The sequence below is a fragment of the Danio rerio genome, chromosome 8 (genome assembly GCF_049306965.1).
Source record: "Danio rerio strain Tuebingen ecotype United States chromosome 8, GRCz12tu, whole genome shotgun sequence".
NCBI lineage: Eukaryota > Metazoa > Chordata > Actinopteri > Cypriniformes > Danionidae > Danio > Danio rerio.
In genome coordinates, this window is record NC_133183.1 from 59,323,681 (window position 1) to 59,344,934 (window position 21,254).

Sequence of the window (21,254 nt, forward strand, 5' to 3'; positions counted from 1 at the left end):
TGAAGACTTAGAGAAACTTGTTCATGTTTTTATCAGCAGCAGAGTGGATTACTGTAACGGCCTCCTCACTGGCCTTCCCAAAAAGACAGTCAGACGCTTGCAGCTCATCCAGAACGCTACAACCAGGATTCTGACCAGAACCAGGAAGTCAGAGCACATCACACCTGTCCTCAGGTCTCTACACTGGCTCCTAGTTACATTCAGAATAAATTTTAAAGTATTACTACTTGTCTTTAAATCACTAAACTGCCTCGGTGTCACGGTCGGTGAGGGGAAAAAGGAGCGAGGACTCAGGTGCAGCAATAATGGGTTTTTATTAATAATAAAATGAAAACAAAAAGGCAAAACAAACAACCCCGAAGGGGAAAAACTCTAATAAAACAAATAAATGAACAAACAAACTTGACTGGCTGGACAAGACAGGGCTGGACACAACAGGACAGGAAACTATCGACGACGAACTGGCAAAGGACTGAAAACATGAGGGGGATTATAAAGCAAAAAGTAAATTGACACACAGGTGAACATGACAAACTAATAATGAGTGAACAAGGAGGGTGGGACTAGACAATAGACGGGAGAGCGCATGACACAGAGAGACAATACAAGCCATGCGCTCACATAACACAACACTGAAGCACACGACAAAAGTACGTGACCACAATGTGAACACCAAGCCACGTGCTTTGACAAGAGACGCAAGACACGAGCACACGATGAATGAAAACACTCACCGTGCGCTCACACACGCAGCGTGCATGCTTCATCCCAGCGCCGACCAAAACCGAAACCAACAAGACTGAGACGCTGGGAATGAAACACCACGCTGCAGACAGACTAAAACACAAACACGAGTACAAGAGCGCGCGCGTCTGAGGGACGCAGAGCGCGCGCGCGGCCGCGTCAAGCAGGAGCGCGCACACTCTGCGTACGCCCTTGACGGCGCGCGCGCACACAGAGACAGAAACAGGACCAGACATGGGTAGTGTCCGAGCTCTGCCACCAAAACAAGAATTTACAAGACCAGAGTGGCAGAACCCTGACACTCGGACCTCAATACATAATATGTTCACTGAATACAAACCTAATAGATCACTCAGATCTTTAGGATCATACAAACTAGAAATTCCAAGAGTTCAGTCAAAGCAGGGTGAATCGGCTTTCCGCTACTAACAGCGCCCCCTACTGCTGAAATCAGCTTCCAGAAATGATCAGATGTGCTCCAACAATAGGCACGTTCAAATCAAGACTGAAAACACCTCTGTTTAGCTGTGCCTTTACTGAATGAGCACTGTGCTACATCCGACAGATCACACTATTATGTTTTCATTCTTTTATCACGCTACTTATACGTGCTTTAAAAAACTGTACTGAAAAATGCAGCATGAGCATTCTACTGAACATCTCCTTTTGACATCCACAGAAGCAGAGAAGATTCATGTGCACTGATGACTGTGTTCCGATGTATTTCTTGCTCTGTGATGATATCTGCATATCTCTGAGCTCTACAATCTCCCACAATCTTAGCAAATCAAGCCTGGAGGAGTAACAGAGATGAACAGACTCAAGCAGAACTCTTCATGCTTGAAGGCCTCATAACAGTCAGTACCGGTTTTGTTCATGGACTTTTAACCTTTTTGGGGGGGAATTTCGTAAGAGAACAACGTACATTGGGTCCGGTAGGAGTGAATTACAATCATATGACACTAACGGTAGTTAAAATCAAGATATGATATAAAAGTGTTTGCTGAACTCAGGCACAACACCCCTCAAAGGCTACATTTAGAATAAAAGTCTGCCACTTTAAGTGCATTGCTTACTGTTTTGGATTAGATTAGATTCAACTTAATTGTCATTACACATGTACAAGTACAAATCAACAAAATTAAGTCTAACCCGGAGTGCAAAAGCAGCAAGTGCAGGATATACAGTTGAAGACAGAATTATTAATCCCTCTGAATTATTAGCCCCCCTGTTTATTTTTCCGGAGAGAGGATTTTTTAAACACATTTCTAAACATAATAGTTTCAATAACTCATTTCTAATAACTGAATTATTTTATCTTTACCATAATGACAGCACATTAGGGTTGGGTTGCTAGACGAAGCCATCGTCCATCGCTAACAGACACCATGATGGTGAGCCGGCATCGCGACCCTCCGTCCCGCCCCCCGTTGCAAATCCGCTCATGGAAAATACACACTCAGGCCCTGTGTACACTAATAGGTCTTTTGGCATTTTAAAACGAAAACGATCCACATCCACACTGGCGTTTAGTATTTCTGAGCAGCCCTCCTTCCACGCTACCGCTGAAAACGCACATCACAAGACCACACACGCATTCACACACACAGACACACACACTGCCATGCGCTCGAGACAGCAGGTCCAGGCAGTCAGCGGGTCAGTAGACTGCTTCAGTCTTTCACTTTAACACTTGTACTTGGTAATTTTAGCGAACACCTCAGATACTGTTGGCTGGTTCCTGTTGGTTGTGCACCTTTTTTACCGACGCCATTATGACGACACAGATCACTGCCTATTTGTATTCATGAGTCAAAAGTGATTGACAGGTGGTAACTATGTGTGTAATTTATCTTTATTCATTTACTGTATGATTTGTTTATGGGTAAAACAAAGATCATACGTGTCAGGTAGTTAATCAATTCGTTATGAATTAATTATTCACAATTAATTCACTGCCGCCTATGACGACGATGCCATCATCCATCGCGATGTTTCATATTAGACCTCGTACGATGCCAGAATGGTTGACATCGCGCAACCCTACAGCACATAATATTTGACTATATATTTTTCAAGACACTTCTATACAGCTTAAAGTGACATTTAAAGGCTTAACTAGGTTGATTAAGTTAACTAGGCAGGTTAGGGTAATTAGGCAAGTTATTGTATAATGAAGGTTTGTTCTGTAGACTATCGAAAACAAATGAGCTTAAAGGGGCTAATAATATTGACCTTAAAATGGTTTTTAAAAAACTAAAAGCTGCTTTTATTCTAGCCGAAATAAAACAAATAAGACTTTCTCCAGAAGAAAAAATATTATCAGTCACACTGTGAACATTTCCTTGCTCTGTTAAACATCATTTGGAAAATATTTTATAAAGAAAATCAAATCAATAGGGGGCTAATAATTCTGACTTCAACTGTAGGTACAAGTTATAAAGTGCAACTATAAAAAAAAAAAAAAAACGATGGTGATATTTACAGATGAATGTACTTTGAACATAGTTTTCAACTCCGCCCCCCACCTGTACTCGGCTGATCTCGTTGATCACCGGCTGCACCCATGGTTCAAGTCGAATGCACCCAATGATGTTGTATATTTAGCTTGGAATCACATGACTGAAGTCCATTTAAAATGATATGCACATAGGAAACAAATCTTGTGTTTATTATATTATTACTTATTGTATTTCTGATTATAAAAATACCCTTGCTGCAAAATACTTTTTCCTAAGACATTGGTGAAATTCCGGCCAATCCCAAATTTTGGTAAAGCTGCATTAGATACAATCATCTGACCTTTTCTCAACAGATGTTTTTTTTTTTGTTGTTGTTTTTTTTTGCAATATATGCCACTCGTGTTTTAATAATAACAACAACATCAATTTTTATTTCTATTTCGCTGCAATGTACCCAGTGGTGTAAAGTAACTAATAACAAATACTCAAACTACTGTAATTGAGTAGTTTTTCTCAGGAATTGTAATTTGCTATGTAGTTTTTTAAAATGTGTACTTTTACTTTCCCTGGAGTAAATTTTTAGTGCAGTATATCTGTACTTTTACTCCACTTTCCTTCTACCTGCAGTCACTATTTCTATCTTGTCTATGGGGATTGGCTAATGTATAAAAATCAGTCCTGTGATTCCTGTCCACTCAAATCACACATAGAATATAAATCACATCATAATAAACTACCTCAACACATAAGCAACTGGACCAAACCTTTTGAAAGCATTAAACTCTCTACACGCAATGACCCAGATATCTATATTTATTTATTTTATACACTGCATGTGACTGATGAAGAAATGAAGGATGTCAACTATATGATGACTGAAATCACCAAACAGCCTAAATCACTAAATGAAACGAAAGAAGGACCAAATTAAGGAAGGACCGAACAAAGAATGGAAGAAAGGACTGAATGAACGAAGAATCGAACAAAGAATGGAAGGAAGGACCGAATGAAGGAAGGACCGAACAAAGAATGGAAGAAAAGACCGAATGAAGGAAGGACCGAACAAAGAATGGAAGGAAAGACCGAATGAAGGAAGGACCGAACAAAGAATGGAAGAAAAGACCGAATGAACGAAGGACCGAACAAAGAATGGAAGGAAAGACCGAATGAATGAAGGACCGAACAAAGAATGTAAGGAAGGACCGAATGAAGGAAGGTCCGAACAAAGAATGAAGGGAAAGACTGAATGAAGGAAGGACCGAACAAAGAATGGAAAGAAAGACCAAATGAAGGAAGGACCGAATGAAGGAAGGACCGAACAAAGAATGGAAGGAAAGACCGAATGAACGAAGGACCGAACTAAGTATGGAAAGAAAGACCAAATGTAGGAAGGACCGAATGAAGGAAGGACCGAACAAATAATGGAAGAAAAGACCGAATGAACGAAGGACCGAACAAAGAATGTAAGAAAGGACCAAATGAAGGAAGGACCGAACAAAGAATGGAAGGAAACACTGAATGAAGGAAGGACCGAACAAAGAATGTAAGGAAGGACCGAATGAAGGAAGGACCGAACAAAGAATGAAAGGAAGGATAGAATGAAGGAAGGAAGGACCGAACAAAGAATGGAAGAATCAAATGAATGAAGGAAGGATTCAAGGAAGGACTGAACAAATGAATGAACAAACAAATGAACAAAGGACCTAATGAAGGAAAGAACAAAAGAATGAATTAACAAATGAATAAGTGAACGAAAGAAGGAACAAAGGAATGAAGGAAAAAATGAACAAACGAATGAAGGAAAAAAATAAACAAATAAATGAAGGAAAAAATGAACAAACCAATTAATAAAGGTAGAAAAAACTAACAAACAAAGTAATGAAGGAATATAGGAAGATAAATGACTGCACTACAGAATATTACGTTTACACATCCCTGCACAAACTGCATGCAAACGCATCGACATTTTACTGTGTAATACTCACTACTCTCTACTCTTGAGTACTTTTGAAGGGTCCACTTTTTACTCATACTTTGAGTAATATTTAAAACAGATACTTTTACTCTACTTGCACTACATTTTTGGGCAAGTAATGGTACTTTTACTTAAGTAGGATTTTTCGGTACTCTTTCCACCACTGAATGTACCTCATTTCTATTCTCTTAAACTTAAATGAAACATTGCATTATTCAAAATAGTTTTAAACAACCTTCTGATATTTTAAATAAATTGAATTAGCATCTTTGATGGGAACTGTCAGATGTACATTCACTTTAAGTCTCTGGTTTGCTTTTGTATTCTTTAGTTTCTCAGTAAACTTTGACCTTCTTTTCTTTGTTCTTATTTTCCTGCCAATATTTGCTTGCAAGGTTACTCATTGGTTAATTGCGTTCACCTGTCTTTGCTTATCCATTGTACTGCCAAAAGTTTTGGGACATCTGCCATTACATGCGCATGAATGTTAATGACATCCCAATGTTACACTGTCAGGTTCAATATGAAGTTGGCCCGTCTTTTGCTGCTATAAAAGATTCAACTCCTCTAGGTAAACTATTCACAAAGATTAAGTGTGTTTTTATGGGAATTTTTGACCATTTTTTGAGCTAAGACACTGATGTTAGACGAGATTCAGATTGAACCACTGAAGGCAGTGTTTTGAAGATTTTCTCTAGACTTTGAAGAAATCTTGCTGTTTGTGGAGGATGAGGGAGCTCTCATATTCAATCTGAGTTATCTTAATTTGTCTTTGGAAGGTAAACAAAGATTTCAGAGGTTTGGAACGACATAAGGGTGAGGAAATAACAAGATAATTAACATTTTTTGGGTGAACTAACCCGTATTCTCATAGCTTGATAATATTCAGATTTGAAGATGTTTTTTTCTGGACTTTGAAGAAATCTCGTTGGAATCTTCCTGTTTGTGGACAAGAGAGCTCTCAGATTTAATAAAAAAATATCTTAATTTGTATTTTGAAAATGAACGAAGGTTTCAGGGGTCTGTAACAACATAAGGGTGTGAAATTAATAACATGATTTTAATTTTTTGGGTGAACTAACCCTTTAAAAACATATTGCAAAATTTTGTCTTTTAAGTGACCCTAAAAAAGCAAATTTGTTCGATAAAGAACATTAACAGGACATTTCTATTCCACAAAATGTTCAATAAACAATTCAAATGATTTATAAATTAGTATTTTTGGGTTCTTCAGTGGTTCTTTAATGACATCTTTGCTAAACCATGTTTAGTTTTATTTTTTTAAAGTGTTTATTAGCAGACAACAACAAAGACACAGTAGTTTGACACAGTGTGTAAACACGGTCAGAAAGTATTGCACAATCAACATTAAAATAATCATGTGAAAACACATCTGGTGCTCGCCAAACAGCATTATAATGATCTATTCAGGAAAAGATTTCATGGTTTGATAGAACAAAGTGGTTTTCATTGCAGATTTAATACAGGGTGTGAGAGTGTCATGAACTGCAAAACCACAAGTGTAGATGCTTTGTATAACACTTTCTTTAAAGCCTGTTTTTATAATTAATAATATACAAAAATATAAAATTCTTTACTTTAATGTCTTGTTTCTAAAATCTTAAATCAAGAATATACTGTAGTTATTTATGGCCCGCTTCCACTGAGTGGTACAGTACAGTGCGGTTCGGTACACTTTTATGGCTGTTTCCACTCTTTATTCTCTTTTCGGTCTTTATATATATATATATATATATATATATATATATATATATATATATATATATATATATATATATATACATATATATATATATATATATATACATATATATATATATATATATATATATATATATATATATATATATATATATATATATATATATATATATACATACAGTATATATATATATATATATATATATATATATATATATATATATATATATTTTTTTTTTTTTTTTTTTTTTTTTTTTTATTAAAAACACATTTTTTTTGTTAACAACTGTTTATTGAGTTTTTCAGGAAACAATAAAAAAAAAAAAAAAAAAAACAAGTGTAAATTTAAAACCCACTTCCACCAATCTCACTCCTAGTAGATTTCAAAAGTGTAGAAAAAAAAAATTAAATAAAAAAAATAAACAAATCAAATAATTTTACAAAGGAATTTTACAAAGACTTTAAAAAGCATCACACAACATCAAAGGCTGAGTGCCATATACTGACAGTTTTCATATTAGCACCATGTATACGGGAAATTTAGAGTTCCATCGAGAGAACGTCCAACAAATACAAAGTTCAGGTTCGTCTGTTCATGGTATGAGGAGGATTCCAGCGGTTAACCAGCTATTTTTTTGCTGCTGTGAGAGCAGTTAACAGAAGGCATCTTTGTTGAACGGACAAAGTGAGGTCCCAAAAGTTATTCATGAAAAAATAATGTGGAGTCAAACATATCTCAGTTACCAACAAGTATGATAAATCCTGTGAGAGCTGAGTCCAGAAAGGTGAGAGATTCCCAAAAGAAATGTAAAAAAGTGCCTTAAGATCCTTGCGAACAGAGATTACAATTAGAAGAAGATGAGAGATTCCAACACAATCTCATGGCAATTCGTAACTTTTTCATTTAGTGGCTAATTCGTATGAATTCGTACGATCTAATTCGTACATTTTAGTACGATTTGCTCATCCCCCAATGACGGTTGGGTTCAGGGGTGGGGTTAGGTGCCACACCTCCTTTTTGAAATTGTACAATTTCGTACGATTGAACTTGTACGAATTCATACAAATTAGCCACTAAACTGGCAAAACGTAAAACACTTATATGTGTTTATATGAATGCTCAAGAGGAAAGAGATAAATAACTGAAGCAGAGGAGGGAGATTTGTCTGAAGGAAGGATTAATTTACGCAATGGGTGAAAAGATAGTTGAGAGTTCCAAGGTACCCCATAAGCCAGAAGAGCTGATCTAATGCGCAGAAACATAAAAAAGGAGATGCCTGGCGAATTAAAAACAACATTTGATACACCATACAACTATTTGACTAAATACAGCACATAAACTACCTCAGTATTATTTTTCTGACACCTTGAGAGTAGATTATATAAACACAGTGTTAATTTAACACTGGATATTAAGCTTTGAATATACTAATTTAAATAATGAACAATTTTAAATAACAAAATATCACATCAATTGAATCGGCATTTCACAAACGTCTACTTTAATGTTTCAAATAACGTTTGAAAAAACTTGGATGTAAAAATATGTAAATAAATAAATTAGAATCAACAAACTTATTCTGACCTGCATGTACACTATCTGACAAAAGTCTTGTCTAAGTTTAGGAACAGCAAATAATAACTTGATGTATAGTTGATCATTTGGTATATGAAGTGGCTAATATGAAAGGCAAAGGCCTCTAGATCACACTTATTTGACCAGAATAAAATATGATCATACCTTGATTTTTAGTGATTTAATTACGACAGTAAGGTCTGACTTTGCTTAGACAAAAGTGTTGTCACTTAACAGAAATAATGTCCAGTATAGAATATAAAGTCCTGCTGCAGTGGAGAAAGAGTGAATATTTTGTCTGACTCCATCATGAGCTTGGAGGACTGCATCCATACATCTCTGCAATGACTCAAATCACTGATTAATGAAGTCATCTGGAATGCCAAAGAAAGCGTTCCTGCAGGACTCCCAGAGTTCATCAAGTATCTTTGGATTCATCTTCAATGCCTCCTCTTTCAGTTTACCCCAGACATGCTCAATGATGTCTGGTGACTGGGCTGGCCAATCCTGGAGCACCTTGACCTTCTTTGCTTTCAGGAACTTTGATGTGGAGGCTGAAGTAATGTAATGGGCAGCACAAATGTCTTGATACCTCAGGCTGTTGATGTTGCCATCCACTTTGCAGATCACGCACATACTGAATGTAACCCCAAACCATGATTTTTCCTTCACCAAACTTGACTGATTTCTATGAGAATCTTGAGTCTATGGGTTTCCAATAGGTCTTCGGCAATATTTGTGATGATTAGGATGCAGTTCAACAGATAATTCATCAGAAAAATCGACCTTCTGCCACTTTTAATCAACTAGAAGCCAAGTTATTATTTGTTGCTCTTACAACTGGGATAGACGACAAGACTTTTGTCAGGTAGTATATTAAGATACTTAATGCAACAAAGCAAATGATCATTTTAAGTTGAGCTTTATTTCGAACAATATATTTTTTTAATTGAAAAATTGGTCTATAACCTGTTCTAAATATGCCAACATTTTAAAGGAATACAAAATATAGTTATTGTTAAAACTGGATGTCTTCTGTATATAAAAAAGCATGATAGACACAAGAAAATTATGCTTGAAAATATCTTTGACCAACAGACATCAACAAATAAATACTATGATTTAATTCAGTAAAATTTGATTATTTTTAAAGTAATTATTACATGAACACTCTTATAAACACTGTCTGTATTTCAAAATGCAGAAAACAAGCGCTTTCACCTACAAACTAGGTTTAGTAATGTAAGGAATTGCATCCCAGCACTGCCAATCCAGCCAATTACCTTTAAATTAGTCTTCTGACTTTCAATAAGAAAGATTTGCTTTTCCTATAACATCCATCTTCACACTCATTAACATTTAGATCAGGACACAGGTAGGGTTTTGTGTTGGAACCACTGGCTTAATATAAAGCACTGAAAGTATATTGGTGTAAGAGTTGGTGATGCACGTCAGCAGTCAGGAAGCAGTTTGCTATCATTGTTTGTGTCACAACGTCCAGGCTGCATGCCAAGATGTCCATTCGTCTGAAAGAACATGTCATGTGCAAGTCATTGCACCAAAAAAAAAAAAAGGGAGGGAAAAGAAGCAATACAAGCTACAACATCTGTCCAGGGAATTACACAAAGTCTACATGCTATTTGATAGCTTTTTAACATTATATTTTACTGTACTGAGCCAGGCTGGTGTTATCAAGAAAGTTATTATTTGGCATCATATGGCCTAATTCATTTTAAAATGAACTGAAATAAACCCCACAGTCTGAAGACATGCTGTACAGGGGAATTGAACAAACTAAATTGGCAGTAGTGTATGTGTGTGAACGAGTGTTTATAGATGTTTCCCAGTACTGGGTTGCAGCTGGAAGGGCATTCGCTGTGTAAAACATATGCTGGATAAGTTGGCGGTATTTCCTCTGTGGTGACCCCAGATTAATAAAGAGACAACGCCAATGGAAAATTAATAAATGAATGAAGTGACATGATGGTTATTTCCACTACTTTACTGCACCATACAATAACACGGATGACCGCAGGTCATCACACTGTAAGAATAAGTCACACGTCAGGTTGTATTAATGTACTGAATGCACATGAAACAAATAAACAATACAGCATTTATAAATCATAGTTCAGCATTTACTAATAATATCTAATTCATGCTTGGTCACATTAGTCAATGTACTGTGAGTTCCTAAGAATTTAACATTAACAAAGATAAATAAATATTGTATTACTTGTATAGTTCATTGTTTGTTCATGTTAGTTAATACATTAACTGTAATAACTAAAATCCTTGTTGTAACATGTTACTAGTGACATTTAAAGAAACAACATGCATATTCAATTAGAAAACAGTCCTTCTAAACTTTAATATCTGCTTTTCACTGTACATTCCAACAACAAGGTATTTGGTGCAAGAACTTAACCTTCTCTACATTGTACAGCATTTATTAATCATAGTTCAGCTTTGACTAATGATATCTACATGTAATTCATGCGTGTTACCATTGGTTAATGTAGTCACTAAGACTTTAATTTCAATAACTAATGTTAACAAAGATGACTAAATACTGTAATAAATGTATAGTTCATTGTTTGTTCATGTTAGTAAATACATTATCTGTAATAAATAAAATCCTTATTGTAACGTGTTACTAGTAATCTTTAAAAAAAATGAATATTAATATAGAAAACAGTCATTCTAAAGTGTAATTTCTGCTTTTTACTATTCATTTCAACAACAGCAACAACAACTAAACTGGTATTTGGTGCAAGAATTCAACCTTCTCAATACTTGTACAGCATTTATTAATAATATCTAATTCATGCTTGTTAACATTAGTTGATGTACTGTGAATTACTAAGACTTTAATTTCATTAACTAACGTTAACAGAGATTAATAAATACTTTAATAAATGTATAGTTTATTGTTTGTTTATGATAATTAATACATTAACAGTAATAACTACATCCTATTGTAACATGTTACTAGTGACATTTAAAGAAAAAACGTGCTTATTCAAATAGAAAACAGTCCTTCTAAACTTTAATATCTGCTTTTCACTGTACATTCCAACAACAAGGTATTTGGTGCAAGAATTTAACCTTCTCTAAATTGTACAGCATTTATTAATCATAGTTCAACTTTGACTAATGATATCTACATGTAATTCATGCGTGTTAACATTTGTCAATGTACTGTGAGTTACTAAGACTTTAATTTCAATAACTAACATTAACAAAGATAAATAAATATTGTAATACTTGTATAAATCATTGTTTGTTCATGTTAGTTAATACATTAACTGTAATAACTAAAATCCTTATTGTAACGTGTTACTAGTGACATAAAAAAAAAAAAACACGCATATTCAATTAGAAAACAGTCCTTCTAAACTTTAATATCTGCTTTTCACTGTACATTTCAACAACAAAGTATTTGGTGCAATAATTTAACCTTCTCTACATTGTACAGCATTTATTAATCATAGTTTAACTTTGACTAATGATATCTACATGTAATTCATGCGTGTTAACATTTGTCAATGTACTGTGAGTTACTAAGACTTTAATTTCAATAACTAACATTAACAAAGATAAATATTGTAATACTTTTATAAATCATTGTTTGTTCATGTTAGTTAATACATTAACTGTAATAACTAAAATCCTTATTGTAACATGTTACTAGTGACATTAAAAAAAACATGCATATTCAATTAGAAAACAGTCCTTCTAAACTTTAATATCTGCTTTTCACTGTACATTTCAACAACAAATTACACTGAAAAAATTATTAAAGGATGATTCCTTGAATTTACTTAATTTTCTTTAAGTTAAGGGGTTGTTAACAATTTGTTTATGTTGAATTTAAACAAATAAATTAAGTTGAACCTTACTCAATTTAATTTGTTTGTTTAAATTCAACACAAATAAATTGTTTGCAACAATTTTGCAGACATCATTTTTTTCAGTGTATATGGTGCAATAATTTAACCTTCTCTACAATACTTGTACAGCATTTATTAATCAAAGTTCAACATTAACTAATGATATCTACATGTAATTCCAATTACTTGGGTTAATTTAACCCCTGATGTGTTCTGTCCCATATTTACCCCAGCAGTAGGGTTAAAAACAACCCAATTTGGGTAGTTTTTAATTCTGGTTTTTTTTAGAGTGTGGTTTATTTATTATTATTATTATTATTATTATTATTATTTACCAATAATATCTAATTCATGGATGTTAGCATTAGTTCATGTACTGTGAACTAACGTTAACAAAGATGACTAAATACTGGAATAAATGTATTGTTTGTTGTTTGTTTATAAATACATTGACAGTAATAACTACATCCTTATTGTAACGTGATACCAATAACCCATATATATATATATATATATATATATATATATATATATATATATATATATATATATATATATATATATATATATATATATATATATATATATATATATATATAAAATATATATATATATATATATATATATATATATATATATATATATATATATATATATATATATATTCAAATAGAAAACAGTCTATATATGCTTTTTACTATACATTTCAACAACAACAAATATAGGCATTTAGTGCAAGAATTAAACCTTCTCTACAATATTTCTACAGCATGTATGAATCAATACTTCACCATTAACTAATAATATCTACAGGCAATTCATGCGTGTTTATGTACGGTGAGTTACTAAGGCTTTATTTTCATTAACTAACATTAACAAAGATGACCAAATACCATAATAAATGAATTGTTTATTGTTTGTTCATGTTAGTAAATACAGTAATAACTAAAACCTTATTGTAACGTCATTCAATTTATTTGAACATCATTCAAAACTGTAATTTCGTTTTGCTTTTTACTATACATTTCAACAAAAACAAGAATGTGCAAGAATTCAACTATCTCTACATTGTACAGTATATATATATATATATATATATATATATATATATATATATATATATATATATATATATATATATATATATGTGTGTGTGTGTGTGTGTGTGTGTGTGTGTGTGTGTGTGTGTGTGTGTGTATAGCTTGTTGTTTGTTCATGTTATAATACATTAACAGTAACTACAACCTTACTGTAACATGTTACCAGTGATATGTTAATAAATACCTGTATATTGAAATAGAAATAGCCCTTCTAGACAGTAATTTCTGCTTTTTAATACATTTCAAAAACACCACCAACAAAAAAAAAAACTGCAACAACAAGCAACAACAAATAAATACGATTTAACTAAGTAAAAGTTTATGTTTTTAAAGTAATTATTACGTGTATTATCACTCTTATGAATACGTGCCAGTATTTCAAAACGATAAATAAAAAAACAAGATCACCTACTAACTCTATGCTTGGGTCATTTAACCCAAATTTGGGTAAAATGAACACCCCTAGTATTTGGGGTAAATTCGAATTAAATTTTTAATTAATTTGCGTTACGTTTTTAAATAAAAAAAATCAACCCAAAAGACTATGTTTTGTCCATATTTTACTCGAATTTGTGTTGAATTAACCTAAGAAATAATTCAATCTTATTTTGTGATATTCCTCCTACACATAAAACAAATAAAACCAGTAATAATGTCATCAGGTAAGTTCAACTCGTCGTACATCATCCAGCAGCCATCCCATATCCACTTGCTCCCTGAGGAACTTTGAGCGGACATCAATAAAGCAATCGCAAGAAACCCCGGTATCTTACCTTCCAGGGAGAGTCTGGATCCCCTCAGCTGCACTCATGGAGGCACAAGTTGTCGCGGAGCAGAGCAGCAGCAGGACCCACGGAGGAGACTCCGTCCTCGGACGCAGGAAGAGCGAGCGTCGCGGCTGGCAGACTGGAGCTCCGAGAGACCCGGCGCGGAGCGACACTCACACACATACCGACACACACGCACGCTGAGAGTGAGGACACCTCAGACAGTCACAGAGGTGTGCTGGACACGTGGGTTCACTCACTCATTCAGTCTGAACTCACAAACACAGACAGATGTTTTCCAGTGTGTAATGAAGAGCGGCTCAGTCACTCTGAGGTTTGTTGTGGTCTGTCTTTCCTTCCTCAGACTGTATTTTTTTTTAATTCCAGAAATCATACATGATGTCTCTCACTCTCTCTCCACCTCTCTGTTCTAGCTATCTACTTTGCTTTATGTGGCTTTGCTTTCCCTCCTGGTTCCAGATCTTTTTCTGCTGTGTTGAGAGAGATGCTTTTTTTGTGTTGAACAGTTCTTTTTCCCCTTATTTTTCTTTGCTTGTGTCTTTGTTGTCATTGTTTGCATGTCAGTCATAAAAAGACTACACCATATCCAGGGTTCCTACAAGTGCTGGAGATTTTTGAAAATTTTAATATAGTGTTTTCAAGGTCTGAAAAGTAGTTTCGCTTTAAGTAAAAATAATAATATATACTCCTAAATAGGTAATACTAATTAAATATTTTAATAAAATAAAATAGAATACAGTAAAATGCATCATTTTTATGGACAGAATTTTAATAGTCATGGGCTCAAGCGGTCCGGTTTGGGGACCACAGGGTTTTATCTGTGTTATTCGCAGACAATGTTCTGTTGGCTTTATTAGGCATGGACCTTCAGCATGCACTGGGGTGGTTTGCTGCCGAGTGTGACGCGGCTGGGATGAGAATCAGCACCTCCAAGTTCTAGGCCATGGTGCTCCATTACAAAAAAGAGGTTTGCCATCTCCAGGTTGGAGGAAAGCCCTTACCCCAGGTGTAGGAGTTCAAGTCCCTAGTAGCAAAGAATTCTGGCCCAGATTTGGCATAAAGCTGGCACAGCAGGCATTCATCTGGCACTGGCATACAGCATGTGGGCCAAACATGGCCCGGGTTTGGCAGAGGTGGCACCGTCTTTAAGGCGGCACACAAGATTTGGGCTAGATGAAAAACGTAGTATTTGGCCCAGATTTAAAAATTTGATAAGTGGGCCATGTGAGTTTGGCCAGTCTTGACCCACATTTAAAATACACTAAAATCATTTTTGAGTAAAGAAAAAAAATTCTACCAATCAGGTCACTTTGAGAAAAAGCGTGCCCATAGTGTGCCTAAAGCGCATCACTCCATGGGTTTATCAATTTCATTGCAATCGTGACACACCAACATATCTAGCCCAGTTCAGGCCCAGTTATGAGTTATTAACTTGGCTGAGACTTGGCCCAGATATGGTCTGTGTTTGGCCCTTGTTTGGAAGCCAGATTTGGTCCAGTCATGTACCGTAATTCACTGCGGCATGTGGGCCAAGCAAAACCTGATTGTGTGGGCCAGAGCTGGGCCAGAGTAATTTTGCTATGTGGGGTATCTTGGGGTTTTGTTCATGAGTGGAGGGAAGGGTGGAACGTGAGGTTGACAGGTGGATTGGTGCAGCGGCAGCAGTAATGTGGTTGATGTAACGGCCCGTTGTGGTAAAGAAGGAGCTGAACCGAAAGGCAAAGCTCTCGATTTACTGGTCAATCTACATTCCTACTCTCACCTATGGTCATGAGTATAGGGTCATGACTGAAAGCACAAGATCCCGGATACAAGCAGCCGAAATGAGTTTCCTTTGCACACGCAGGAGATTCAATTAAAAGAAAGTTTACTGAAGATACTTGGCAGTTTCATCAACAGAAGCCAGCTTCAGTACTCGCCATGAGTTCGTAGGCCACTCTGCTTACAATCTCTAAACAAGAACAATAACAACATTAACTACGTCATACATTTTAACTTGATTGATTAAAACACAGAGACAATTTCCATGTGCGTGTGTGTGTGTAATTCCGAAAAATGTTTTCCAATGATTACTTAGGCGTCACATACAAAAGTCAAACAGCCAGTAGGGTATTCATAGTTGACCCCAGACCTCTCTCACACACACAGACACACACAGACACGCACACACGCACACAAGCACACACACACACACAAACACACACACACACACACACACACACACACACACGCACACACACACACACACACACACACAAATTACAATCTGTTCTTACTCAAGGCTGTTTAGTGTACTCTCAGCCGTCTTATTAAAACTGGTACAATCACATTCAAACTGGCAGCTTACATACAAAGGAATTAACTTTAAAAGATTTAACACATAAAATGGCAAAAATAACTCAGGAAACAGTTGTTTCCAATCATTCAAGAGTCCAGCTCCACTCAAGAGGTCTCCATGAACTCTGACCTAGCTTGGTAGATTGTGAGGAAACAAATCATTTGGCTAACACACTGTAAAACCCAAAAAGTTAAGGTAACTCAAACTATTTGAGGAAATCGATTGCAACAAACCATTTTAAGTTCAAAAACTAATAAAGAATACCGTGAACTTAATCCAATTGAGTAAACAAAGTGATTTGAGCACAGTAAAACCCGATAAATGAAGAGAACTCAAACCACTGACTACTGTAAAACCCAATAAGTTAAAGCAACTCAAACCGTTTGAGTTAAAAAAACTAATCTATAATGTGAACTTACTCCATTTAAGTTGAAGTAATGAGGTATTAAATTGACTCATTCCGTTTACACGGAGTTCAAAACTCTTTTCAAATAAGTAGAATTAATTTTTAGTAAATTCTGAGTTAAATACATTCATTTCATTTGATGTATGGGGGGAGGGGGGCTGGGGGATTTCTTAAGGGGGCTAAAAAAACATTGACCTTAAAAATCATTTCATTCATTCATTTTCTTGTCGGCTAAGTCCCTTTATTAATCCGGGGTCACCACAGCAGAATGAACCGCCAACTTATCCAGCACATTTTTACGCAGCGGATGCATTTCCAGCCACAACCAATCTCTGGGAAACATCCACACACACTCATTCACACACACACTCGTACACTACGGACAATTTAGCCTACCCAATTCACCTGTACCACATGTCTTTGGACTGTGAGGGAAACCGGAGCATCCGGAGGAAACCCACGCGAATGCAGGGGGAACATGCAAACTCCACATAGAAACGCCAGTTGAGTCGAGGCTCAAACCAGCGACCCAGCAACCTTCTTGCTGTGAGGCGACAGCACTACCTGCTGCACCACTGCGTCACCCTTAAAAATCATTTTACAAATTAAAAACTGGCTTTATTGCAGCCTTACCAGACAAAATAAGACTTTAAAAGAAGATATATATGTTACTGACAATGTGTGAAATCCCAGTATTGTGTAGAGTGCTCAGGAAATGTATAGAAGGCCTGATGGATTTAGGCAAAGTATGTCAGTATTTTGTAAAGATTTTGCACACTTTACAAAATCCCTGCACTGTAAAACCCAAAAAGTTAAGGCAACTCAAACAATTTAAGTTAAAAACTAATCCAAATGAGTACTATGGACTTAATCCATTTGAGTAAATGAAGCAATCTGAGCACAGTAAAACCCAATAAATGAAGAGAACTCAAAGTTGAAGTAATGAGGTTTGCAAAACTCTTTTCAAATGAGTAGAATTAACTTTCAGTCAATTTTGAGTTAACCACACTAAAATAAAGTTGACTGTTGGGTTTTACAGAAAACATAATGACACGTATTATTACAATTTTACTCTGAAGAGGGATGAAACTGAGCTCATCATATAATCTATTCTAGGCCCTTAAACGGATATTTCCATTATTTACCCAAGTACAGTACAACCCAGAATTTTTGGAGTGTAAATTCGGCAGGCAGCAGAATTGGTGAGATGTGAACATCTTAAATATTTTGTCTCCATCTAGTGTTTCAGGCATTAAACTGCATGATGTAACTTTTTTCTTTTAATTTAAAGGATTCGTTCATTCATTGTTTTTCCCTTTGGCTTAGTCCCTTTATTCATCAGGGGTTGCCACAGTGGAATGAACCGCTAACTTATCCAGAATATGTTTTACACAGCAGATACCCACTCATTCACACACATACACTATGGCCAGTTTATTCAATTCACCTGTACCACATGTCTTTGGAACCCACACCAACATGGGGAGAACATGCAAACTCCACACAGAAATGCCAACTGAGCCGGGACTCAAACCAGTGAAGTTCTTGCTGTCAGGCAACAGTACTAGCCACTGAGCCACCATGTCGCTAAATTAAAGGGATAGTTAAACCAAAAATTAAAAATAAATAAAAGTTAGGCCTATCTAGTGCAATAACACATCCCTGTGTCTGAGTTTTTCAGTTTAAAAGTAAATCAGATTTTAATGGCAAGAATTCCTGTGGGGACGACAGTAACACTGTTATTTCTGTCCCACTGCTAATAGCATAGCTTGTTTTTCCCTTCTACATTAGACTTTGCAGTGTTTAGATTCAGATGTTTAATTCAATGAATGTACATGGCCAATAATAATAAAATGTTGCGGTCCATGACGGCATCCGATTTGTACCTCAAAATGGATCCCTTAAGATCTGGCAACACAAACAGGACAGCAACTCGGTGTTATGAATATATATATATATATATATATATATATATATATATATATATATATATATATATATATATATATATATATATATATATATATATATATATATATATATATATTATTATTATTATTTTTTTTTTATGTGTTGTGTCAAAACGCTATTTGTCTAGATAATAGCTGTGTACTCACCGTTTGACCCGTATACGATCATTTTATTTCAAATACAATAGTTTTGAGGTTCTGGTATGATGCCTTGACATTTCCAATCTGGCAACACTGTGTTGTGTAAAAGCATATCACACTCACACTCACAGTGTGATGTGGCTGTATATCGTGCACTAGCCCCCCACCAGTGCCAACATACATGTGTATTGGTGTAACCCCGCCGGTCCTACACCACGAAACCCGCTTTGAGCTGGGATCGAACTGGCAACCTTCAGCATGGGAGTCGGTTGCTCAAACAAAGAGGCTAAAGATCATGGCCTTTACCGTCTGTTGCTAGAGCACCTTTAGAGGTGAGAGGAGTGAGGTTTACCTGCACAGCACTTACTAGCTGGCCTCCGTTACACTCACCCCCTAAACCTCTCCCATCCGGGTCACAGAACCAATGTAACCCCGCCAGTCCTACACCACCCAACCTGCTCTGAGCTGGGATAGAACCGGCAACCTTCTGTATGGGAGCTGGTTGCTCAAACAAGGAGGCTGAAGACCATGTCCTCTAGTGTCCGTCGCTAGAGCACCTTTAGAGGTCAGAGCAGTGAGGTTTACCTGCACAGCACTAACTAGCTGGCCTCAGTTACATCGGCAATGGTGGGAAGGTAGTGCACGATATTCAGCCACATCGCACAGCTACGAGTGTGATATTGCTGATTTATATATATATATATATATATATATATATATATATATATATATATATATATATATATATATATATATATATATATATATATATATATATATATAGTTGAGGTCAGAATTATTAGCCCCCTTTTGAATTTCTTTTTGCTTTTTTAAATATATTTCCCAAATAATGTTTAACAGAGCAAGGACATTTTCACAGTATGTCTGATAATGTTTTTTCTTCTGGAGAAAGTCTTATTTGTTTTATTTCAGCTAGAATAAAAGCAGTTTTAAATAAAAAAATAAATAAAAATTTTAAGGACAAAATTATTAGCCCCTTTGAGCTATATAATTGTTCGACTAGGCTACAGAACAAACCACCGTTATACAATAACTTAGCTAATTTCTCTAACCTAAATAGTTAACCTAATTAACCCAGTGAAACTTTTAAATGTCACTTAAGGCTGTATAGAAGTGTCTTAAAAATATCTAGTAAAATATTATGTGCTGTCATCATGGCAAAATAAAATAAATCAGTTATTAGAGATGAGATATTAAAACTATTATGTTTAGAAATGTGTTTAAAAAATACCTTCTCTCCGTTAAACAGAAATTATGGAAATATAAACAGGGGGCTAATAATTCTGACTTCAACTGTGTATATATATATATATATATATATATATAGACTAACTTGACTAGCCATTACTATTATTACTAATTATTCAAAACGGTTTCATCAATCCATATTTTAAAAACAACAATAATAATAACGTTAGGTTCCTATTTGGTACGCGAAATGCACCCGCATATATATATATATATATATATATATATATATATATATATATATATATATATATATATATATATATATATATATATATATATATATATATAAAATACTTTCTCTCGAGTAAAAAGGAATTATGGAAAAAATAAACAGGGGGCTAATAATTCAGGGGGGCTAATAATTCTTTATATTATATATATATATATATATATATATATATATATATATATATATATATATATATATATATATATATTTTATATATATATATATATATATATATATATATATATATATATATATATATATATATATATATATATATATATAGGCTAACTTGACTAATTATTAGCCTACTATTATTACTAATTATTCAAAACTGTTTCATCAATCCATATTTTAAAAACAACAATAATAATAACGTTAGGTTGCTATTTGGGACGCGAAATGCACCCGCATTTCTAGAATTACAATTTTATAAAAGTTTTATTTACTGATAGAATTCACTATTTCATAATCGAATAGAAATATATTGTATAATGGAGCATTTCGTAAATGCCTCCTGACAGCGCGAGCTCACAGTTTGTTTACTCAGCGTAGTTTGTGTAAGGGGCGTTTATTTCACTCATTCTGCAAAGCGCACAGGCACGATAACATAAGGTCAACACTGTTCGAAACAAGAAGTC

At 34.9% G+C, this 21,254-nt stretch overlaps 1 protein-coding gene across 1 annotated transcript in view; it reads right to left on the minus strand.

The window, feature by feature from the left end:
- opn7d (opsin 7, group member d) overlaps nt 1-14,779 on the minus strand; it is a 91,394-nt gene extending 76,615 nt beyond the window's left edge. The window contains exon 1 of the mRNA XM_001340566.8: nt 14,246-14,779. The gene's annotated coding sequence lies outside the window, so the exon portion shown is untranslated. The remainder of the gene's footprint in view (nt 1-14,245) is intronic.
- Nucleotides 14,780-21,254: the final 6,475 nt, after the last annotated feature.